The 24,519-nt window shown below is 50.6% G+C and overlaps 1 protein-coding gene and 1 long non-coding RNA gene across 3 annotated transcripts in view; one reads left to right on the forward strand and one right to left on the reverse strand.

Annotated features, from left to right (window-relative positions):
- Positions 1-2,843: 2,843 nt before the first annotated feature.
- LOC144323002 (uncharacterized) lies at positions 2,844-3,817 on the reverse strand. The gene is made up of 2 exons (XR_013388554.1): positions 3,694-3,817; positions 2,844-3,611 (listed from the first exon to the last, which is right to left on the reverse strand). It is a non-coding gene; the product is annotated as an uncharacterized LOC144323002 (long non-coding RNA).
- A 6,707-nt stretch (positions 3,818-10,524) lies between these two features.
- The window catches only part of TMEM184B (transmembrane protein 184B), a 49,781-nt gene continuing 35,786 nt past the window's right edge, over positions 10,525-24,519 (forward strand). For both annotated transcript variants that reach the window (XM_077914548.1, XM_077914549.1), the window contains exon 1: positions 10,525-10,653. The gene's annotated coding sequence lies outside the window, so the exon portion shown is untranslated. The remainder of the gene's footprint in view (positions 10,654-24,519) is intronic.

A 24,519-nucleotide genomic window follows, 5' to 3' on the forward strand; every position in this document is an offset into this window, starting at 1 on the left:
CCTCGGCCTTGCATTCCTGTGTCTCACTGGCTTCAAGAAGAATCTGTCAGTTTACCTTTATCCAACACTTTACTTTCCAACTTCTCATTAACCCAAGAGCCAGTATTGCCATAATCAACCTGCAAGGCAAGAGCAAAGCCAGCTGACGGCCCAGTCAGTCTGGGGAGAGGGTGAGGCCTCTGAGAGGTTGGTTCCCCAGGAGTGTTCTGAAGTCCTCGGCATAGCTCATATCCCCAGAATTAAGGTCCCTTCAGGGCTAGCATTTGAAGACCCTGGGACCCCATAGCCTGGCTCGGGCCTGGGGAAGGGTCTCCTGCTGCCCCTCCATGGAAGGCTTAGGCAAAGCTGGGTTCTAATTCACAACCATCAGAGAGGGGAGTGTGTTACTCAAAGCCAAGGAATACCAGAAGGCCTGAAAGTATGGGCAGTGCCCCAGAGCCAAGCACAGGAAAGCCTGTCTGGGAGAGTTAGTGACCCCACCCCCCAGCTCTCCATGTGCTCCCCTCAGGACCTTTCAGGGAGCAAATCTGACCTCAAAACAGTAAGTGGCATAACCGACTACAGGCTCTGAGGGAAAATAGAAGGAGCTCATCTTTTTTGAAAGTCTTATATACATACTTCTGCAGCGAAAATCTTAGTGCCTAGTAACACTAATGTATTAAAATTACAATTTTAATATTACTAGTAAACATACCTATGGGGTAAAGAGGTGTTTTTACAGTTTGGGGGGTTTTCTTGTCCTTGGAATATATCTAACTAAGGGTGCACTGTCCGAGTACAGTGCCCAGAAGTAATGCGAAATCATTCTTTTCTCTGTGGTTATTGTATTGATTTTAATAATGAGTGAGTACTCCCCCACCCCATCCCAGTGTTTTCATTTACTTTTTTGGAGATGTTACATATCTGAAAGTCAAACTATATGAAACATTATAATCAGAGACTCACTCCTGTTCCTGGCCCGCCACCCTTTCTCCTCCTACCCATGATCCTCACTGGTCTCTCGTTCATTCTTCCTCTGTTTCTTACTTGGCGAGCTAATGTACATGGGAGTGGGTGGTGGCTGACAGTCTCTGAGGAAGTGACATTTAGCTGAGGCTAGAGGTGACCAGGATGTGTCAACCATGCAAACAGTTTATTAAGTACACCAAATAATCACCCAGAAACTTTGCCAACATGCCACTTGATGAATCATTTTCATTCATGCAACAAACAAACATTGACTAGGCTTGTATGGGTGCCAGGGATGCCAGGTGCTGGGCTGAGGAAGAGTGGATTGCAGGGGTGAGGGTAGGGAAGATGGGGCTGGAGTCCAGAGGGCCAGCTTGGCTCCTCTGTGACCTTGGGTGTTGTCTGGGTCCTGGCTTTCTCCTCTGTAAAATGGGGGTGATAATACCTGCTTCAGAGGGTGGCGGGATTAAATAAGACCACAGAAGAATGAAAGGGCTGAGATAATTGAGGGCTTTCCATGCCACGCCTGGTTCCCAACCCTTTGCTCATAATAATCTATGAGGTTGGTATATAATGATGCCCATTTTATAGGTGAGGACATTGAAGCACAGAGAAACCTGCTTGGCTCCGTGGCCGATGCCTTTAGCCTCCATGATAGGCACTGTGTAAGTGCTTAGTAACGGTAACTATACATTTCATTTTTTAAAAATTATTTATTTATTCCTGAGAGACACAGAGAGAAAGAGAGGCAGAGACACAGGCAGAGGGAGAAGCAGCCTCCATGCAGGGAGCCTGACGTGGGACTCGATCCCCGGTCTCCAGGATCACACCCTGGGCTGAAGGCGGCGCCAAACCGCTAAGCCACCAGGGCTGCCCAACTATACATTTCAAACATGAGATGTGACCTTGGCTTCCAGGGACTCAGCCTAGTGGGTGGGGGGAGAGACCCACTAGCAAATGGTTCATCCCAATACAGCATCCGGTGTGAGATGCTCAATATGAACTAGAGACAATGGAGGGAGGGAATGTGTCTGGTGTCCTCAAGAAAGGTGTTTCAGAGATACTTAACCTGAGCCTTGAAATGTGAGTAGCAGTTTACTGGAGACAAGTGGGGCGGGGGTGGGGTGGGGTGGGGGGGTGGAGTCATTCCCAGCAGAGGAAATAGCATGTGCAAAGGCCCAGAAGTAGAAACTAGCTTGATATTCCAAGCACAGAGGGGGAAGGAGAAGATCCAGGCAGCGGACGCTAGTGGAGGCAGAGGTGATTCTGTAGACGTGGGGATGCAGAAGGCTGTTCTTAGCTGAAGCAGCTCATTCTTGAGCCCTGGTTTTCTTATCTGTAAGATGGGAATCACCATGCTATGCAGAAGCAGTAATTCCCCACTAGTCCCACAACTTCAGTGCCTACTCGCCTGCCTGACTTCCATCTGCCAGCACCTACAATGCTAGAAATGACTGATTAGGGAGGAGGGCCTAATGGGTGTGAACTTGAGGAATGTGAATCTGGCAACAGTGGGCAGGGACCCTGGAGGACAGAGAAAGGAGACAGGGAGTTTTAGGGAGTTGTGGTCACAACCCGGGTGGGAGGCTTCCAGAAGGCAAGGATGACTAAACCATGTCAGAACAGTCTGTTCTGAGCCGTCTGAGAGAGAGAGAGGGGTCGAGACTCTGAGGTTACCCAGGTGCCTGGGCGCACCGCAGAACCACCGACAGAAAGCTAGAAAGCAGGTGGCAGACAGGTGCATTCTGGGCTCCAAAGCAAGGGGGGTGGCCCCAGGGGAGAGGAGCAGAGCTGGGGGCAGGGCACCAGGAAGGAGGGCGTGGTCCGCCGGCTCCAAAGAGCAGTGGCGGGGTGAGGTTGCCAAAAAAAAAAAAAAAAGAGGTTCTGGTTGACCATTTCACCCTAGTTCTTTTTTTTATTTGGAATATAATTTAGGGGAAAAGCGCATATATTAAGTGTACAGCTCCATAGCTCTCTACCTGTTTCTATACACCTGTGTAACCTCCACCTGATGAGAACATAGGCGACTGGCGGCACCCCAGCAAGCTCCCTCAAGCCCCTTCCCATTCAACATTCCCCCACACCCATAACTGCCCATAATGACGACGCAGGACACCACTCTTCTAGATTGTCTCAACAAGTGACCTTCTGACTCTGGGGGACAGAGTCAAAGCAGGGAGTGGGAGGAGGCCGTGCACCCAGGAGGCTGACAGGAGGAGGAAGGCCCAGGCCAGTACCTACTTGGGTGGGCAGGTGGGAAGAAGTGGTTTTTGAGGGTCGAACCGGTGTGCAAGTATTTGGAGGCCAAAGAGCCCCTGAGGAGGGGGACAGATGACTGGCTGCAGCAGGTTGGGAAGGGAGGGGAAGAGGCACAAGGAGAACCTGGTCTGGGACAAAAGGAGGGGCAGGGCTTCCACCCAACTCATTTCCCCTGCAAAAAGCCCAGCTCCTCATACCACTGCGCTGCTCCCTCCTGGGCAGTGGCACACTGGCTCCATTCCTTCCTATTGTCCGCTGTCCCCCCAACCTCAGGCCTCCCAAAAGGAGTGGATGGGGGGGACCCCTGCAGCCTGCTGGGGGGGGCAGGCTCCAGCAGCGCTTGAGCAAAGGGGAAAGCCTTCTACTCCAATATCCTCTCCGTCTGCTGCTCCCCCATCTGTGCCCTAGTTGAGAGACAGATATGGGCATAGTTAGAGCTGAGAACGCCGCCAAGCCCTGCGTCACATCCTCCTTCCCAGAGCCTACCGCACAGGCGCCCACAGGAACGAGTCAGTCAGTCCAAGGGATAAACACCTTCCAAGCCCTGGCTTGTGTGCCTCTGGCTCAAGCCACAGTCCTCTGGGGACCTGTGGTCAGTGAGGGAGAAGGGTTCCAGGATGCAGGATCCACGTTGCCATGGTGACACCAGTCCCCTTCTCCCTTCCTCCCTGCCACCTCTTCTTTCACCCTAGCCTCTCTCCAACAGCATCTCTGTCCTCCCGACTGGGTGAGGCTGCATCCCGCAGCCTGAGAGGTTCAGGGAGCTGCCCAGCCCGGCTCGGCCTCACCGAGGCTGGGCTGCCCCCCGAGGGAGAGGCTGCGGGGCTGGGGGAGCAGCCCCGCCAGCTGCGCGGGTGAGCAGAGTGGAGAGCCGGCCCTGGGGCTCGGGGAGGCAGCCCGGAGACCCCTGCAGGCCCCTGGGGGAACAGCATGGCAAGTAATGACACCTCTGAGGCTTTTCATCCCAGCCTCTTCAAAGCACCTATGATTAAGGTGAGGCCCCTTTGAAGTGGTCCCATCCGGGTTTACCAGTCACTGTAGCTCCGAGGCTGACAGCCAGGCCTCTTGTTTCCTCTTCACCTCCCTCTCATTAAAGCCTCTCTGAGAAAGCCCTGGACCCCGCTTCCCTAGCTACCTGCCCCCCCCCCCCTCCGCTCCCACCTGCAGAGGACCTCCCCTGCCGGGTGGCAGCGCTCCAAAATAGTTGACTGCAACCTGGGATTTTGTAGAGAATCTGAAACACATTCCTAGGAACTCCAAGGAAATTGGCAGTAAATCCTCTTTGGCCTGTTTTCATTTGCTTGTTTTTGTTCGTTTTGACTAGGTAAATTAGAAGTGGGACTTGGCCCCGCCTACATCAGAAAGACAGGTGTGTGCATGTGTATGTGTGCGTGACTGAGAGACAGAAAAAGAAGCTTCTCTCCTGTGTCTCCAACTCAGGCTTTTCCCAAAGCAGCCTGCAAATCATCAACAGCCACATTCCCGATTTAGACACACACACAATCCCAGGTGGCGTCTCCAAGAAATGGCCTCGTTCTGCTTACTGATGGTCAATGATGGCCTGAACGTCACCACCACTAAGGCAGAGGCTGTGTGAAATCAGAAGCATTTTCTCTTGCTGTCTGATTTTCCTAATTCCTGTGGGGGCTGGAATGGGTCCTGGGTTCATGTCACCGACATCTCATCTGCTAAATGGTGGTCACTGCTGCTTGATGAGATAATAAGAGCTTGGTACATGGCCTGCACATAGTATATGGTCAATAAATAGTAGTCGTGCTACAGGTGAGGAAGAGCACACCAATGCCAGCCCGTGTGTGTCAAGTTCTGGGAATGCAAAGATGATTAAGATCTAGTCCTTCTTTGCCTTCCATTTATAGGACCACTATTCTCCTGACTTCCAGAAATTTTCTATGTATTTTAAATCATACACACACATGCAGGCACACCCCGCACAAATACACACGCACATATATATTTGCATAAATGAGACATCCAGTATTTAGATCCTCCCCCCCCCCTTAATGACATATGCAGGGGAACTGATGTTTTATCAGGGACCCCAAAGAAGGGAAAGAACGGAAATGTGGTGAAGGTAGGAGTGAGGAGTGTATTCTAGGTCATGTGAACAGCAGGACCAAGATCCAGGCAGCGGACGAAGATGGCTGCTGGAAATGGACTCTCGGGTGACCGTGTTTGAATCAGGTTTGCTTAATCAAAATCATCCCATTTGAGCCTGTTTAGGTTTTCAATCCCGAACAGGAATTTCAGAAAGGGTCTTCTGTGTTTGTATTTGAGGACATTAAAAACAACACACACTGAGTGCTTATAACGTGCCAGGCTCTGTGCTAACAGCCTTACTTGTGTTACCTCAGTTAATCCTCACATCAGCCCTGAAAGGAGGGTACTCGTATCATCCTCATTTTACAGATGAGGAAACTGAGTCTCGGAGAAGCTAAGTGATTTACCCAAAGTCTCACAGCCTGTCAGTGGTGGAGCTGAGAATTGAACCAAGTGGTTTGCACTGCACAGGGTAAAGTCCTGTGGGGTGGGGGATGACTCCACCCCCTGGCTTGGGGCAGTCTAGGCCTGGCCAATTGGAGCATTGAATTTCCTGGCTACAAGGATTGGCTCAGAAAAGGGAACATGACTCAAGATGCGCCAATCAGAGGCAATCCTGAGACAAAACTTTGAGAATTCTTGAGAAAGAGGTGCTTTGCTCTTGTTGGGGCGGGGGAAGCCCACCTGAGAATGAGTCAATGTGTTTGTGTACCAATACACATATGACAGAGAGACATAGTGTCCCAATGACTCTGTGTGAGGCCTCCAATCCAGCTCTGCTTTTCACTTCCTAATTGAGCCCATAAATTCACTTTCTTTGTTTAACTTGAATTGGATTTCAATCAGTTTGCAACCCAAAGGGTTCAATTCAGGTAAAAAGCTAGTTGAGTATTCAGCAGTCCCGTTCTGTAGACCAGAGCACAATCATCAGCTGTGTGCATATAGTGTGCTGACATTTTCATTCATATATATATATATATCTTTTTGAAAGATTTTATTTTTTATTCATGAGAGACAGAGAGAGAGAGGCAGAGACACAGGCAGAGAGAGAAGCAGGCTCCCTGTGGGGAGCCCGATGCAGGACTCGATCCCAGGACCCCAGGATCACGACCTGAGCCCAAGGCAGATGCTCAACCACTGAGCCACCAGGCTTCCTCATATATATATTTTTAGGACAATCCTGCCAGATGGGTTGTTCTTACTCTCTACCTGCTTACTGATGGGGAACAGGCTCAGAGAGGCAAAGCCACATGCCTAAGATTCACTGCTAGGAAGTAATGGAGCTAGAGCTGTGCTCTGCCTGCCACACCATGCTGCCTCTCCAGGGCTCCAGGCCAGGTCTCCCACTGCATCCTTGGGGACAGGTAGGAGACATAGAGGCTACAGGTAAATGGATCTGGAGAGTTCTGGGCTCTGGGCCACTCATCAGCTTTCACTCCTGAGGCTTTGGCTCTTCTCTCTGCACTCTCTTACTAAATGCTAGGAGTGGATTTTGAATGCAGAGATAATCTGATCTGGTCTTTACCATTGAGAAGTTCTCTGTCTGATGGGGGAGACAGATGCATTCAAATGAATTCATGATGCACAGTGAGAATAAAACAGAAGGGAACAATAAATCATTTTTTGAATAACCTTTTTCTTATTTTGAAGATATTACAGGCTATTTTGCCAACAAATTTTGGAAAATACAGAGAAACAAGATGGTGGGGGAGGGGGAAGGTAACCAAACTAACACGAATAATCCTGCCACTTAGAAGGACCCACGGTTGACATTTTGTCATATTTCTTTCAGTCTCTCTTCTGACATTTTTTTTTTTTTTTGCAGAGTTCAGACCAAGTGGTCATGCAAATCTATTACTTCCTTTTTATTCAATATTGTTCCTAATCATTTCCTCATGTTATTAGAAATGTATAAAGAGGCTATTTGAATATCTACATAAGTATGCTGTTGTACGGATATACCAGAATTTACTTAAGTATTCCTTGGTGACTTTCAGATTATTTCTAACTTTTTGTTAAGGAGAAGCTAATTAAAACAGCATGGAGAAAATGAAGGAGGTGGGGATCAAGAAGGAATCAAAAGATGACCTCGAATGTGGTCTTGAAGGAAAGAATAGCTATTTGCTGGAGGCGGAGAAAGACATTCAGCTTTCTATAGCCACTGGGCAGGTATAGGGTGACAGGTGGGCTGGGGAACTGTTATAATTGTCCAGAGGTAAGGGGACCTGAATCGGGGCAGTGGCCCCACGGGTGGAGGGAGGAAGGGACTGATAAGAGCAGCATCTTTGAGCCTAGATGGATGATGGGCAATTGCATGGAGCAGGGAGGGGACAACAAGTGGGATACATTTTGATCTTTGTTTTGGAAAGCCTGAGGGAGAGGATGAGGAAAGGCAGGGAGCAAACAACCAGGGCTTCCAGTGCTACCTGCTGATCTGCCATGTCACTCAGGCCAGGTGACCTTCTGTCTTTAAACCCTTTCTGGCAATCCAAGCCTAAAAATACCCACCACTTGTCTCTGCCCCCACCAGTCTAGGGCCTCTGTAAGCTGAGACCCAAGAGTTAGTACCCTTGAGGAGGAGGGGCTGAGAACCTGAATTTGGGTGTGGTTTGGCCTGAACACTCAGCAGATGTTGAATTGTGTCCGGTTTGTAAGCTTTCTATGCTAAGTATGAGAGATAGTGATGCTGGGACAAGGACTTTGCCCTGGAGAGCTGGGAAGTCATAAACAGGTGATCATAATGCAGCTGGTAGGCTTGTTCTTTGTGTTGGGATAGCCTTGAGGAACTTCTTACCTGAGGCTGGGAAAGAAGTTTTCTATAGGACTCTTTCTAGAAGGTATTCATTAAAGCTATAAATAATCTTTGAGTGTGTTCTCTGTGTCAGCCCTGTATTAAGTACTGGATTACATCAGGAAACAAAAAGAGTAAACATCTTTGTCCTTAGAGGGCTGATGGAAGACAAAAAACAGGCAGATTATATATTATGATAGTAATTAAGTGATAATGGGAAAAAAATAGAGCATGATAAGAGGGGAATCAGGAGCACATGTAGGGGCTTAGCAATTTTACTAGGGTGGCTAGGGAAGGCCTCATGGAGTGAGGGACATTTGAACAAGTCCTTGAAGAAGGTGAGGGAAGGACCATTTGGATATATGAGGAAACAGTCATCCTGGCAAATGGAACAGCTTGTGCAAAGGATTTGAGGCAGAGGGTGCTCCACTAGTTCTAGGAACAGCAAGAGGTCAATGTGGAGGGAAAGAAGAGGTGGAGATGAGGTCAGACATGTCTGGATGGATAGAATGCTAAATGGAGCCAGGCTTTGTAGGGATTTGTAAGGACTTTGACTTTTACTCCCAGTGAAATGGGGGAATGCTAGTGGTTTTCGAGCGAAGAACTGACATGTTCTGATTTACCTAAGTGGGGCACCTGGGTGGCTCAGTGGGTTAAGCAACTGACTTTGGCTCAGGTCATGATCTCAGGGTCCTGGGGTCAAGCCCTGCAACTGTCTCTGGGTTGAACAGGGAGTCTGCTTGTACTCCCTCTGCCCCTCCCCTCCCCAGGTGCTCATGCTCTCTTGTGTGGTCACAAGCTCTCTCTCTCTCTCTCTCTCTCTCTCTCTCCCTCTCTCTCAAGAGCATGAGCAGGGGGCAGGGCAGAGGAAGAAGGACAAGCAGATTCCCCTGCTGAGCAGAGAGCCAGACACAGGGCTCTGTCCTGGGACCCCAGGATCATGACCTGAGCGGAAGGCAGACATTTAACCGACTGAGCCACTCAGGTGTCCCAATAAATAAAAATCTATTAAAAAAATTAAAAATAGAGTGTAAGAATCCCTCTGGTCCTATACTGACACAGTCTGGGGCAAGGCTGGGAAAAGGAAACCAAATTAGGAGAACGTTGTGATAATCTTGGTCAGTTTGGGCTGTGATAACAGATTTACCATAGACTGGGTGGTTTATCAGCAACAGAAATTTATTTCTCACAGTTTTGGAGGCTGTAAGTCTGAGATCAGGATGCCAGCCAGCGTGACTGGGTTCTGGTGAGAACCCTCCCCTGGGTTACAGATTGCCAACCTCTATCCCCACGAGGCAGAAAGGCTAGGGGGCTCCCTGGGACCCTTTTTATAAGAGCACTAATCCCATTCCTGAGGGCTTCACCCTCATGACCCAATGACCTCCCGAAGTCCCCACCTCCAATACCATCATATTGAGTTAGGATTTCAGCATGTGAATTTTGGGCAGTGGAGTTCAGTCTATAATAAGGATCTTGCAGTGACCCTCAGCAGACACTGGATGAGGGTGTTAGCAGAGAAGAGGTGGAAAAGGTCAGAGTCTAGATATATTTCGCAGGTAGAGCCAAGGATTTTCCGCCCCAGTGGGTAAGGGGGTGAGAGGAAGGATTCAGGGATGACTCCAGGAGTTCTGGCCTGGGCACCGAAAAGCCAGAGTTGCCAAGGGCTGTTGGGGAGGCTGTAAGGGTGCAGGCTTGTATGTGTTTGGGAGGCACGCAGACTTGGAGATGCCCCTGGACCTCAAGCTGGGGGTGTTAAGTAGAGAGTATGGGGTAGGAGTCTGGGCAGGGGATAGAAATACATCTGGGGATCTGGAACACACCAATGCCAGAACTTGGCTGGATTCTGTTTTTCAGTTAACCTGGATAAGGGGTGGACCTGGCGAACAGCAACGGGGTAGGCAGCTTCAATGGCATCTGAAAAATGTTGCTAGTTAGGCCGCCCGGAGGCAGGCGGGGCACGAATGAAGCGCCGCGAAGTGGAAGCGGAAGAAAACGTCTTTCTCCGCTCTGCAGTTCCACCTCCCGCGATTGCAGACAGGTCTTCAGCACGCATTAATTGCACAATTCCACGCGCACCTTTCATTGGACGATTAGCCATTATATATTGTTCCATCTTCAAAACAGGCCCCGACGGAGGAGGAAATTACAGTTAAGAAAAGTGAAGTGCCAGAGAGCCCGCGAGTGTCGGGGGCCGAGCTTGGAGCCCAGGACTTTGTCCGTGCAGCCCCAGAAGCTCTGTGGTGGGCAGGGTTGGGGGCTCGAACTGCGGTGGGGGCGACGACTCTCGGCCGGGTTGGGTGCGAGCCGAGGACCGAGGTCGCTCCCACCTCCGCGCGGCGAGCGGCGGGTTTCGGGCGCGGCCCCTTTAAGGCCGGGCGGGTGATCTCAGCGGCGCGCTCGCCGCCCCGCCCCTCCCCGAGGCGTGCTCAGTGCGCAGGCGCGCCGCGGCGGCACTCCGCTGGGCCCCGGACCCGCCGGCGGCGGCGAGACACCGGGGTTGCGGCGCCGCCCGCCCGCCCGCCTGCCCCGCCCGCAGAGTCGCCGCCGCGCGCGGTCCGCACCCGCCTCCGCCGCCGGCGCCGCCATGGGCTCCTGAGGTACCTGGCCCGGCCGGGCTCGCGCCGGAGCCGTGAGGGGGGCGGCTGCGGCTCCCGGGGGCGGGGGCTGCTCGGGGTTGGAGAGGCCTGCGCGGGGGGCGCCCCGCGGGGCGCGTTGGCCCCAGGTCGCCGGGCCGGGAAGGCCCGAGGGGAGCCGGCCAGGCCGAGGAGGCAGGGGGCGTCCGTCGTCCGGCCCAGCCCGTCCCGCCCCGCGCCCCCTCCCCGCCCTGCGGGTCGCGGGACCGCCCGTGGGTGTGCCTTGGCCCCCTCCTGGCCAGCGTGGCAGGCCCTCGCCCGGCGTGTAATCGGACCTGCCTGTGGGGGTGGCCGGGGGAGAGGGGAGGCGGGTGGACAGGCCCTCTGCAAGTGGGATTGTGCGAGCCCGGTGGGTGTGCTGGCGCCTGGCACCACCGGGTGGGGGAGGCATCCGTGCCCTGTGCGGGTGGCTGTGATCCGGAGGATGGTTGGCCTGGCCGGGCCTTTGGGGATGCACCGTGCACTCATGGTGTAAGTCTTGCATACTAGTCAGCAGCTCGGAGGGGCACCGAGGATGACCGGGGGCTCCAAGGATATTTGTTGGGAAAGGGACCAAGGAGGCCGGTTTAGGGTGTGAGTATCCATCCCGTGGGTGTACATTTCCTCTCTGGGCACACCGCTTAGGTCTGGTGCTAGTTGACTCCGGGCCATGGCAAGGCAGATTTGGGGGGTGGGCATATTCTCTCTGGGTCCTGTAAGGCCGGATATCTTATACACATACGCATGGGTGTGCCTGCACACCCCAGGCACTGTGGTGCAAAGCAAGTGTTTGCACGCCTGATACCTGTGTGTGTGGTGAAGGCCATGTATTATTTATCTGACTGCTGGGAGCTTTATGTAAGGAAAGAAGCAGCAATCTGTGCCCTGGAGGCCTGTGCACTGCAGTCAGCCCGGCAAACAAGCTCACCTGCGCCTGCAGAGGAGACGCAGGTCTCAGAGGTGTGACTTCCTTCACAGGTCATGTCTGCAGCGTCCCTTCCTGTCTGTTCCTTTTCAGCATGCTTGGTGGGCCCCCTCGGCTCTGCACATCGGGACATGTCGTCAGAGGGTGCCCTGTGTATCAGTGCCGGCACCGTGGGTTGGGGAGGGCCCGCAGCCTGACCTGTGTGTGTCCATGTTGTCAGACCTCAGACACAAACTCACAATGCTCCTGGCTTCCAGGTACTCTCAGGTCGGTGGAGGAATCAAACTTAGAAACAAGCAATCACAACGATGTGAAAAATATAAAACAATAGAGGGAGTGCAGTGTGGGTTCATTGCTGGAAGAGGGGGAACGTGGCCAGCAGCAAAGATTCCAACACATGGGGACAGCTGGGCTGAAGCTTGAAGGATGATGAACATTTGTCTTTGGTGCTTACCACATATTTTCCCAGTTAATTTTCTCAGTGGCTGTGTGAGTACAGAACTGTTGTCATTCCCCGTGTGCAACTGAGGAAACTGAGACCCAGGGGGAGTACATGACTCACTTGTCTGTGGTCCATGGCAGGCCTAGATAGAGTCTTCCTCGAGCCAGGACCTCTCTTGCTGCCAGATTTTGCTGCCTCGTAACTGATTGAACATCTACATGACAGGCCCCATGCCAGGGGCACAGGTATCTGAAGATGAATGGATCTTGGTGCCCTAGGCCTCCCAGTCTGCTTGGGAGAAGGGTGGAGATGGATGTAGATAGTGATCTCCATTCAGACACGAGGGCCCAATAGCTATGAGGGTAGAGAAGGCACTGTGAATTCCCACCTCCTCCCTTTTGCCCCCTAGACCATAGGCAACCTGGGGTGCCTTTGTGCAACCCTTGGGATTCTGGATGTGTTGTAAATTGCTCCCACATGATGGTGGGTTAAGGAGCCCCTTCAAAGCTCTCCAAGTGGGCCAGAAGGAGACCTTCAAGGCAGAATGGGTGTGAGTGATCTCCTTGTCCTACTTCACTCCTGTTGGCCAAGTTCTATGGAGCTTGGGCTTCTGTCTGGAGGCCATTTGCTCCCCCTCTGCCTTTGAGGTTTTGTTCCTGGTTTCTGGAGAGCCAGCCCAGCTCTCTCCCCGAGAGGGACTCAGCGCTATTTCCAGTCCCCTCTGTGCTTATTTCTCCCTGTAAATTCCCTGGAGTGGAAACAGCCTCAGTAAGGCGGAGAGTACAGCCCTTTATTGTTTTGAAACCGAGTGCCCTTCTCACTCTGTGGGGCATTTCACCTGGGGAATTGGTGTGTGAGTTGTGGAGGGCCAGCGGCTGGGCCCTGGGAGAGCTCTGTGTGAGGCCTGCCATGGGCCTTCACTGGGGCAGTGAGCACTTGCTGAAGTCCTACTGTGTGTCGGGCTCCATGCTAGGCCACCTTGGGGGACAGGGTCCTGAATGGTGGGTGGTGCCTTCTAAAAGGCTGTGGTTGGCTGAGGAAGTCCAGTGTGTAACAACTGTGTGCAAGACAGTGCTCTACTTGTGGTTGAAACAGAAGCCCTAAAAGGGTGCTGAGGACAATAGGAACAACAGCTTGTTTATTAAGCACTTACTGTGTGCCAGGCACAGTTCAGAGTGCTTTGATGAATGACTGTATTTATTCCCCCACCACCTGGTGAGGTGGGAATACTTACTTACCTTCCTACTGTGCAACCAGCCAGCCTTGCAGTTTCAAGCCCATGTGGTTGGCTGAGCTGAGCTCTGACCCAGCGAGTCTGACCTCAGAGCCCATGCTCTTCCTCCGCTCATCCCAGGATGTGCCAGATGTATTCCTAGAAGCCAAGTGCCCTGCACCCCGGAGGATGAGGAACCCCAGGGCGGAGTATGGAGGCCTGGGATACCTCGCCTCCCAGACCTGGCTACAGTGAGCCCCGGGCATGAGGATCTTTGAAGGCCTCACTAAGGAGTTTGAACTTGACCCGGGTGTGGCCAACAGGGAGCCCCTGAAGGTTTCACAAAGGGACTGAGTTCCTCAGTCACATGTTACACACATGTGGGACAGCATTACCATGTGTCCTCCTCCTTCCCTTATTCCTACAGAGAACCCCGAGAACACCTGGCGTCCCCTCTCTCATTTTCGTTTTTCCTCAGCACGCTTTTCCCACAGGCATCCATTTTAGGCCTTGCTGCCTTTCCCACTTCTTCTTCCAGCAGCTTCTGGTTTTGACACCCTGTGTGATCCAGGACAGGCCCCTGGAGTCCACTGTTGTCATAGTGTCTGCCCTCAAACTGACTTCTGGGGCCGGCTGTGAAGGGGCCCCACTGAATGGGAACCCAGGTTGCTCTTGGCTCTTGCGAGACCTCACTGACTTCTCACGCCTTAGATCTGGAATGAGTGTGGGCAGCTCCCTTTCCCTATTGAGAGCTATGGTGGCTATGCATCCTCCACATGCCCCCACGCCCAGCAGTGCCATAAATACAAGCAGATGGGAGTAGGGACGGAGCAGGAATTGGAGCCTGGGAATCTGGGTTTAACTGCAGATCCCATGTGCGAGTTCACTGGGGAGATGCCTGCTCTCCCTGCCTGCTCTGCTGGGTGTCCAGGGACCAGCATTCATGCAGCTGCTCTAGTTGCTGGGCCTCGGGGCTGAAAGACTAGGGGTTATCGCGCAAGACGTCCACATTGGGTGGGAGCTCGGGGTGCAGGACATGAGGGGAGGAGTCAGAAGATTTCTGAATTGGTTGTCTCGGGAGAGGAGGCTGAGAATCCAGGAAGGGGACGAATGGTTCCTGGCAGGAGAAAGAAACGCCCCTTTGGGCCCTGGGGAGAATGGAAGATAAAGAGCCAAGTGGCCCTGGTGGCCTGGCGAGAGAATTGGGAGACGTTTAAGTCTAGCTCTCTTATGAGCCCTGTGGCCTTGGGCAAGTTGCTTACCAGGTTCTAATTTCGATTCTTTAAAAATGGGGGGAAATGATGCAATTTCCTACATCTGTAAAATGGGAATAATTATAGTGCAGCCGACATGCAGCTGTTGTGACCTCATGTCTGCATGGAGTTCCATACAGCACTTGGCACATAGTACATGCTCAGCAAACACTGGCTTTTGTTGTCACTGGCTTATTTAAGAAAGAAGTATTGCTGGGACACCTGGCTGGCTCCGTTGGTAGGGCTTATGCCTCTTGATCTCAGGGTCATAGTTCAAGACTCACATTTGGTATGGAGCCTACTTTAGAAAAAAAGGTCTTTTTTTTTTTTTTTTTTGAGATTTTATTTATTTATTCATCAGAGACACAGAGGCAGAGACACAGGCAGAGGGAGAAGCAGGCGTCCCACAGGGAACATGATATGGGACTCGATCCTGGAACTCCGGGATCACGCCCTGAGCTGAAGGCAGACACTCAACCACTGAGCCACCCAGGCGTCCCAAGAAAAAAAACATATCTTAAGAAAAAGGAATATTCCATGTCTGTGTGTTGTATGTTGGGCAGTGCAGGGAGCTCCCCTCACAGAGCTGAGTCCCGCTGGGAAGAGAGACAGCAAACACAGGAGCAGTGACTATTGTTGTGAGCACGCTGAGGGAACATCAGGGCATTCCTGTTTGGGCAGGCGCTTTTCTGATAAGGTGACATTTAAGCTGTTACTGAGTGTAAGGAGAGGAAGCAGGTTCCAGGCAGAGGGAACAACATGTGCAAAGCCAGGGTCAGAGTTCTTGTCTCTAAAATCATTTGGCATCTGGTCTTAGCATCTAGTGAACTCTTAATAAATATTAATTGAATGTGATCTTCTCAGCCTCAAAGAGGGCAGGAAGGGGAAGAAGTAAAGTGGGAGGGGGCTGTTGAGAGAATTGGATGGTCTCACAGTTTGGGATTTTCTTGGTTTCCCTCCCTTTGCCTCCACCGCTTGCCAAGTGGGATGCAGTATAGGTGCCTGGTGCCTAAGCCCCTAGCATTCTCTGCAGGGTCTTGTTCCTGGACCCCACTTTGCCTCAGGACTGGGCAAGGGGAGGATAGGGAGGGAGCACTACAGCAGAGGGTGTCGAGGTGCTGGAATTCAGCTGCACATATATCCAGGCAGCTGTTGTTCACCTTTCTGCTGCTACCGTTTTGGCTCAGCTGAAACCCTGTGCTAGGGCAGAACTTAGAAGGATGATGTGTAGCCTCTGGTTGGTCATTTCCAGACTTGGGTTACCAGTGGCTCATTGTCTGGCACAATGCCTTGTACAAAGTTGGTGCTGAAATAGTTGTTTTTTTTTTTTTTTTTTTTTTGAAATAGTTGTTGACTACACAAATGAATGGCTGGGTAAGTTAATGTCATTGCCACTCGGGATAAAGCTGGAATTATTCTTGAGAAGTGATGGATATTAAAGGCAGGATTAATCAGAACAGGATTGTGGATCAGAGCCGAGCTTCCATCAGGAGCCAATGGGACACATGGGACAGCCCGGGGTCTGGGAGGTCTCGGACTTTTGCGGAGAGGCAGGAAGCCCCACAGTCACTCCTTTTCCTTCTCCGCTAGGGTTGAAGCCAGAGGGGGAAGATCCCACCCAGAAAACCTTTGTGCCTGACCTGCGTCACTTCCAGCTCTACTATATTTTAAAAAGTCACATGTAAATAATTGAGTATTTAATGGAAAGTTGCAGGGTTAATCTTAGTGTTTTAGCCTTTGAAAAACAATAGGCTTCTCTGGTTTTGAAAGAAGTACTTGTGGATTGTAGTGAACTTGTAACACAGGAGGTTGGTGTGTAAGACTAAAAATCCCCCCCAATTTCATAATCAAGAAATAATCACTGTTGACTTGGGTATATTTCCTTTATAGGTATAATCCTGCATTATCTCATTGTTCACATAACACCAGGTCATAAGCATTTACCGGCGAAATTATTAAGTTAGTCATAGAGTTGAAAGAGTCACAGAAGTTAAAAACCAGAACCCCTGGTGCTGTATTTCAAGTATCTGTGGGAAAGATGACGTCCCCAGCCTTTTTGCTAGATGGCATTATGGCCATGAGTGGCAAGCAGAGAACTACATGGAAGTCAGAATTGGAGTGATGACCTTGGGCAAGTACCTGCCCTTTTGTGGAGCTACTTGTAACCCCCCTGCTCACCTCCTGGGTGCCACAAGGCTCAGGTGAGGTCCCTGGTTTTGAGCCAGACCAGGTCATGTGAAGATGGATGGAGAAGGGATTTGTGCGTGCGTGCGTGTGTGGCTTCTTTTCCAACCTGAAATTTTTTCGGTGATCTTCCTGAAGGACTCAGGTCTCCTTGCTGGATCTCCTCCCATGATCTGTGGACCCTTGTGGCTGAGACCGTGGCTGGTCCCAGGACAGCTGTCCCTGCTAGCTCACCTCAAGAAAATGAGTGGGGGGATCCCTGGGTGACTCAGTGGTTTGGCAACTGTCTTTGGCCCAGGGCGCGATCCTGGAGTCCTGGGATCTAGTCCCATGTCAGGCTCCCAGCATGGAGCCTGCTTCTCCCTCCTCCTGTGTCTCTGTTTCTCTCTCTCTCTCTATGTCTATCATAATCAATCAATCAATCAATCTTTAAAAAAGAAAAAAAACAAAATGAGTAGGATGAAACCTCTAGAAGTTGCTGTATCTGTCACCCTGAAAGGATTTTCAGATCAGACAGCCTGCCCACTCTAGAGGACATTGTGAAGTTTACTAACTTTATTTTTCTCCTGCTACAACTGTAGATAGCCTGCCCCCAGAGAAGCCCTGTCCTGCTGGGAGGTGGCTGAGAACCTCTGCTTTGCTGGGCAGTGCTGTTCCCCAAAGCCTTCTGGGTCACAATTTACAGGAAAGCTCTGAGGGAAAAGGAGCTAACCCCATGGCTACTGGTACTGTAGCCACTGGCATAGCCTCCTGCTCTTTGCCTGTAGCACCTGTGTTTTTATTCTGTCTAGAACAAACGGAATCTGGGATTCCATCAACAGTCATATTGGAAAAAAAAAAAAAAACAGTCATATTGGGTGCCTGCAAGGCACAACAATGGGTACTGGTGAAGAGATGTGTATGAGGATATTACTGCTTAACTAATATTAATATATTAATACCAACATTACTAATCCTCACCAGAATTCGCATAGGCCTTTGTGTTTGCAAATTACATTTCACATAAACTATTTCATTTAATCCTCCCAATGACCCTGGAGCCTCGGAAGAATTATTGTGCCTATTTTGTAGCTGGATAGAGTAAGGCTCAGGAGGGTGAATTTGCCTGAGATCGTGTGGAAGGAAGCTTGCAGGTCTTTGGGTTTTGAATCCTTTGCTGCTCTGAGTGGCCCCCCAGGCACAGCTGGGCCCTTGGAGCCTGCAGTCCCACCTCCAGATGCCCAGCAGATGGATTTGCCAGCTAGACTTGGGAGGTGGGCTAACAGAGGATCAGATTGAAGCTCCCAGGGTGGAGTGAGGGGCTTCTGGGGACTTAGGGGCCAAGGCTCTCTGGTGGAAGGGCAGCTTGACCTGGGAGCTCTGCTGGTCAGTGGAGGTTGGCGGGTGGAGCAGTAGGGGAAGGCTCTCTAAGTCTTGAATACACACACACACACACACACACACACACACACGCACACACACACGGGTGGACATACAGGCAGGTGAGTCGAGGAGGGGAGGCTGAGTGAGCTTTCCCAGGGCGTTCCCCGCCTTGCCTCCAGGAAGAGGAAGTACATCTCTACATGAGTTTGTGGATTTTAACATATAACATATGTGAGCATCTAGATTTACCAAAACAAAGAAAAATTTATGTACTGTGCTTTTGTTAGAAAAATTTTAGTAGCAATAACCTCAGTGCATTTAAGTGTGGTTTGATTTGTAGGTGTTCCCGGCCCTCCAGTCATGTTGGAGCAAAGCATTGGCTGGAAACAGGAAGGTTGGTGAAGGATCCTCCTCTCCAAAGCTGTCTTTGTTTTGCCAAGAGGCACTCCTGCTCTGTTGGGGGCATAAGATCCGTTTCATTCCCAGTTTTCCATAGTGGAGCTGGATTTATGGAGGTGGGAGGAAGTCCTGCCCTGGCTGCTGTGTTTACCCAGCTGTCCTCACAGGGAGGACACTAGGGATCCAGAGGCCTGCCTCCATCCTCCACCAGCTGCCCACATGAAGAGTGAGGTATAGGTGGCCCCTGCGGTCAGGCATATGTTATGTAACAGGACCATGGTAGGCACGGCAGTGTTACAGAGTGTGAGCGTGTCTTTGTGTGGCTGTGGTGTCCCTGCAGCCTTTGCAGGGAAAATAGCAAAAGGTGCTTATCACTCATTTGGGATGGCCAGGCTGGAAACACTGGATCCTCTCAGGCTCTCCATTCCCATCTGCTCCTGCCAGGCCTGCCTCTGGGGTAAACTCTGTGGCCTATTCCCCCCTGAGCCCTGGCACTTATGCCCAGGGAGACCAATTATGGCTGGGTGTCCTGGCGACTCTAGTCACCGTCCACCTGTCCTGGGATCAGGGCATCTGAGCCTGTCTACGCTGGGAAAGGCTGAGGGACTGAGCAGGTCTGGCCCTTCACTCAGATGAAGTACAAGTGGACCAGGGCATTGGCTGAGTAGGGGCTGATTCAGGTCCAGAACCATCTCCTGACCCAGTGCTCTGTTGAATGGGGCTTTGTTCTACTCTTTCTTCATCTGGGCACTCTTAAAAACTATACACTCTAAGTATTTTTCCTATTAATCAGGCTTGTTTCTTAGATGGGGATTTATTTTTTTTTTTTAAGATTTTATTTAAGAGTGAAAGAGAACACAAGTGAGGTGGAGGGTCAGAGGGAGAGGGAAAAGCAGACTCCCCGCTGAGCAGGAAGCCTGATGTGGGGCTCTATCCCAGGACCCCGGGATCATGAGCAGAGCCAAAGGCAGATGCTTAACCAACTGAGCCACCCAGGTACTCCTTAGATAAAAATTTAAATGTATCCTGTCTTTCTAGCAACATTTTCAAAATTAGGGAACGTTGTACATTTTAACCCAGCAGTTGGACTTCTAGGAATTCATCCTACAGATGTTTTAATTTCTGTGCAAGATAATTTATTTGAAGATTAGTCTTTGCTGCCTTATCTGTACTAGGAAAAGATTGGAAAGAATCTAATGTCTGTCTGCAGGGGGCCAGGAACAAATAATGCTCTGTTGGAATCATGGAATACTGTGCAGCTATGGAAAATAAGGTGGAAGTTCCATGCATGGATACGGAGCAGTCACCAAGATAGATTGCTGTGAGAGAAGGAGGTGGAGGGTGATGTGTCTGGTATGCCTCTGTCCATGTAAAAATAAAGTGCATTTGCTTATGTGTGTACATAGGGTCTCTGGGGTCTGCAAGAAGACAGTGGTTTTGGTGTCTGTGGGATGGGGCTGGTGCTGGGAGGCTATTCACTAGAGATCCTTTGAGCCATTTGAGTGCTGAATCATGGGAATATATGACTTTTTCAAAAAATAAATAAAATTAAGCGACAAGAACTATAAGACTGTATCCTTATATCTCAGCCAGTGCAAGAAGGTCAAGTCTCCAGCCATTCCTTCAAGGTCCTGCCAGGCTCACTCAGGCTCCTGCCACCATCTAATCAAAAATACATACTTGGGGGCACCTGGCTGGCTCAGTCTGTAGAGCATATGACTCTTGACCTCTGGGTCCTGAGTTTGAGCCCCTCACTGCACATAGAGTTTACGCATGTTTGGGTCGCCAGAGGGGACCAGGTATGAAGGTTTGGATGTTTCTTGGTAAACTGACCCCCTAACCCCAGCCTTGGAGAAAGTAGTTACCTCCTTCTTCCAAAACACTGCTTGCTGTTGGCTGGCTTGTCATTTTAAATCCTTGCTTGGATATGCTCACTTCCTGACCTCCAAAACTGGCAAGGCTTTCCCACTGACAGCAAAAATAAAGTCGAACTCAGCCCTGGGCATTGTAGGCCTTCTTTCCTGGGCCCCTTTTTCTTTTTCTTCTTCTTCTTCTTTTTTTTTTTTAAGGTTTTATTTATTTATTAGAGACACAGAGACAGAGAGAGGCAGAGACACAGGCAGAGGGAGAAGCAGGCTCCATGCAGGGAGCCTGACGTGGGACTCAATCCCAGGTCTCCAGGATCACGCCCTGGGCCAAAGGCAGTCGCAAAACCGCTGAACCACCCAGGGATCCCCCAAGATTATATTTTTTAAATAATGTCTACACACCCAACATGGGGCTCAAATACAAGAGTCGCGTGCTCTTCTGACTGAGCCAGCCAGCTACTGCTGGGCCCCTTCCTGAGTCACTCTTGACTCTTTGCTTTATCTTCACTCACCTTGATTTCCCACCTCCATGCCTTTGCTCACACAGGTCCCCGTCCCTACCTGCCCCCACACACATCAGCAGGCTCTTCTCCACGTGCTGAATCCTGTTTGCCTTGCACCCTGCAGGACCCTTTGATCCCCATGGCCTCTTTATCTGCTCCTCTACGTTCATGTTGTGTCCTAGGTATCTGATTCCCAGCTTCAGGCTCCTTTAAGAGCCAAGTCCATGAGGGACTGGAAGCTATTGGGGGCAGAGCCTAGGGCATATCTGCAAACCCTGGGGCTCAGGCAGTGGGTAGGCCCAACCTTGGGGCAGGAGTAACACCAGTCTCAGACCTGAGCGCACCACACCTCTCGAGTTCTTTCCACGAATCCTCCAGAGAACCCATGAGGTGTGGCTACTATGATTCTCCCTTAGAGAAGAGAAAGTGGGGCCAAAGTCTTGGACAGCAAGACGTTGGATCTGGATACCAGACCAGCCACCTCCAAGTCCTATGTTGAATCAGTTCTTTTCTGTCTCCTCCCCCAAATCACGAGTAATGCTGATACCCATGGCTGACCCTCACTACCAGTCTCTCTGGCCCCAGACAGCCCTGTAGTATTTGAGTGTATTTTCTTCCCCACCAGGCTGTAAGCTCTTAAAGGATCAGCATCTAGTCTGAGATACCCTTTGGACTTAGCATATAGAGGGTGCTCAAAGGTAAATATTTATACTTTTAAAGGTTTTAAGGAGGTTAACTTACTTTACCTATAGTAAAGTACACTAGTCTTAGGCCTACAGCACTATTTACAGGCCTATTTCCATTTATAAATACCTGTATAAATCACATTCAGATCAAGCTGCAGAACACCCTCGGAACCCAGAAGGCTCCCTGGGGCCTCCTCCCAAGGTAACCACTACTCAATACCTCATCACCAGTGACTAGTTTTGCCTGGTTTTGACCTTTGTGGAAATGGAAGCCTATAGAAAAGACTGTGAGATTTGTCCAGACTGTGACTAGCAGTGCTGTGTTCTTCCCTGCTGTGGGGGAGTCCACCATTTGAATGTATCCCCATTTATGTATCCACGCTCCTGAGCATGGGCAGTGGGGCTGTGTCCAGCCTTTTGCCACATACACAGGGCTGCTATGAAGGCTCTTGTCTGTGGGACATGTGCACCCACTGGGTGTATATACGCCTAGGGAGGAATGCTGGCTCACCCCACTCAGAATGTATTTGTGTGAGTGAAATCCAGGTTGGATTTCTTACCCAGGCACCTGGGGTGAGGAGCTGGGTTCCTTCCTCAAGGGGCACCAGAGGTTGGGGCAGGTTCAGGGGGGTCTCATTTAGACAGCTTGCTCCCACGGGGCAGTAGGACAGTTGAGGTTCAAGGTTCTGCATCTGAAGGGCATCCATGTGTGCAGTGCTGAATGGGGTGTAGGTGGCTGGGGAGGTGGTCATACTTAAAGGGACGCAGAATCCGGCTAAAGAGGCATTGGCCCATCTGTTCACAGTTTGGGAGAAAACTAGGGTGATCAAGATTTGGTCTCGCATGTATTTAAGAAAAAAAAAAAAAGCTTAATTACAAGGCTGAATTAAGTCAGCCTTTGCTGAAGAATTTTGGATAACTTTTTGTTCCCTTATATTTGTGCCCCTACCCCTAAGTGAAGGATAGCTACATGATTGGAGGATTTTTCTTTCGTGGTTGGGAGGTTCATGGGAACTTGGCCCTGGGAGAAGGGAGAGAGATGAAGAGCCACTGGAGTGGCCTGGCTTGTGGGTGTTGATTGGAGTGGGGCTGAGAGAGATGCTGCCTTTCGGGAGGACACGTGATCCTCTTCCCAGAGGCTACCCAGACAGAACTGCCCAGCCTCCGGTGCTCTGTCCCTCTAATCCCATCTGGAGAAGGGCCAGGCTGTGGGCTGCTGACCTGCTCCGATGTGGGTCAGCCTCCCCCTAGAAGGCAGCCCCCACCCTTCTGAAGTTCACCGAGCCAAATGGCCCCTGGAGGCAGGATGGCTGCTGTCACTTCCCGATGCCAGGGTGGGGGCAGAGTGGCAGTGCCAATTAGCAACTCCTGAGTCGGTTTTTACGTAGTAAGCTATGTTAAGATGGAAGATTATCCATATATATATATATATATAGAGAGAGAGAGAGAGAGAGAGAGAGAGAATAAATGGATTCTCCATATATATATGTGTGTGCGTGTGTATATATATATATAAATACATTCAACAAAAATCTCTTCTAGGCTGCGTTAATATTCTGGAGACGTGCACGCAAACAGGTTGCCAGCTTTGCTTGGGCTGTGAGTGTGTGACAACTGCCTGAGTGAGCACTTCATGGCCATGGCTCAAAAGGGCTTGGATCTGAGACTAATGAATGAAAATATGACCTCAGAAGGTATAAAAAAGAGCGAACAAGCAGAGACAGGACAGGCCTGGGTCTCGGAGACTGCCGGGCCTGTGTACTGTTAGCCTGACTGAAGATGAAGTGGCTCTAAAATAGGAGAGTAAAATAAAGTAAAATAAAATAAATAAAAAATAAAAAAAATAGGAGAGTAATTGTGATAGCTCACCTCACACAGGGCCATGCCTGGTACTTAGGGCTTTCCCGTATCACCCTGTTCACTCCTCACAGCTCTGTCCCAGACAGGAGTGACACCCCATTTCACAGGTGGGGAAGCTGAAGCAAGGAGTGTTTGTATAACCTACCCTGGGGTGCAGAGCTAGTAAGTAGTGGGGCCGGGAGTCAAGGCCAGGCTGTCCCCCTGCTTAATCCATGGCTGGCTGATGGCGCCCAGAAATCTGTGGACCTGATGGGTCAGAGAGGGCAGTGTCTGGAGCAAATGACGTTACCCTCCCCGCCCCCGCCCAGCCTCTGTTTCCTCATCTGTAAGCTACATGCGTTACTTTCCTACAGTTTCTGTGACAAATTGCCAGAAACTTAGTGACTTAATGACACAAATTTATCATCCTACAGTTTTGAGGTCAGAAGTCCAAAATGGTAATTCATGAGCCAAAATTAAGGTGTTGGCAGGGCTATACTCCTTCGGGAGAATCTGTTTCCTTGCCTTTTCAAGCTTCCAGAGGCCACTTGCATTCTTTGGCTCAGGGCCCCTTCCTCCATCCTCAGAGCCAGCAGCCTGGCATCTTCATGTCTCCTGGCTGCTCCCGTTTTCACACTGCCTCCTTCAGATGCTCAGCCCCCTGCCTCCCTCTCATGAAGGCCCCTGTGATTATATCCTGCCTACCCAAATAAGCCAAGATCCTCTTGGTGGCCTTTATGTAGTCACACCTACAGTGTCCTTTTGCCATGTCAAGCAAAATATTCATGGGTTCAGGGGTTTGGGATGTGATGTCTTTCAGGAGGTGTATTACTCCGTCTTTGACACAGGAAATCTAGGGTAGCAGCAAGGTATCCCTCAACATGAAGTGGAAAGGACTTTGAGATGGCAAGGTGTTCTTTGAAACCCCTAACTTCCAAACCACATGACTGAGCTTACCAAGAGCTTTGTGACTTTTCTGGAAGACGAGGGTATCTTCAGGAGGGAGTTAGCCAGAATACGTCTTGCTTAGAGAAGGATGGGATAGGTGCTGTCTTAGGGAAGTGAGCATTCACGGTACTCTGGGTGCTTTTTTAGGGCTTGGCTTTATCATTAGGCCTTACCAAGCCTGCCTAGATTTTACTCAAGACCCCTCACTTCTCTATATTCTAGTTCTGTG

This window comes from Canis aureus, chromosome 11, assembly GCF_053574225.1.
Source record: "Canis aureus isolate CA01 chromosome 11, VMU_Caureus_v.1.0, whole genome shotgun sequence".
Lineage (NCBI taxonomy): Eukaryota > Metazoa > Chordata > Mammalia > Carnivora > Canidae > Canis > Canis aureus.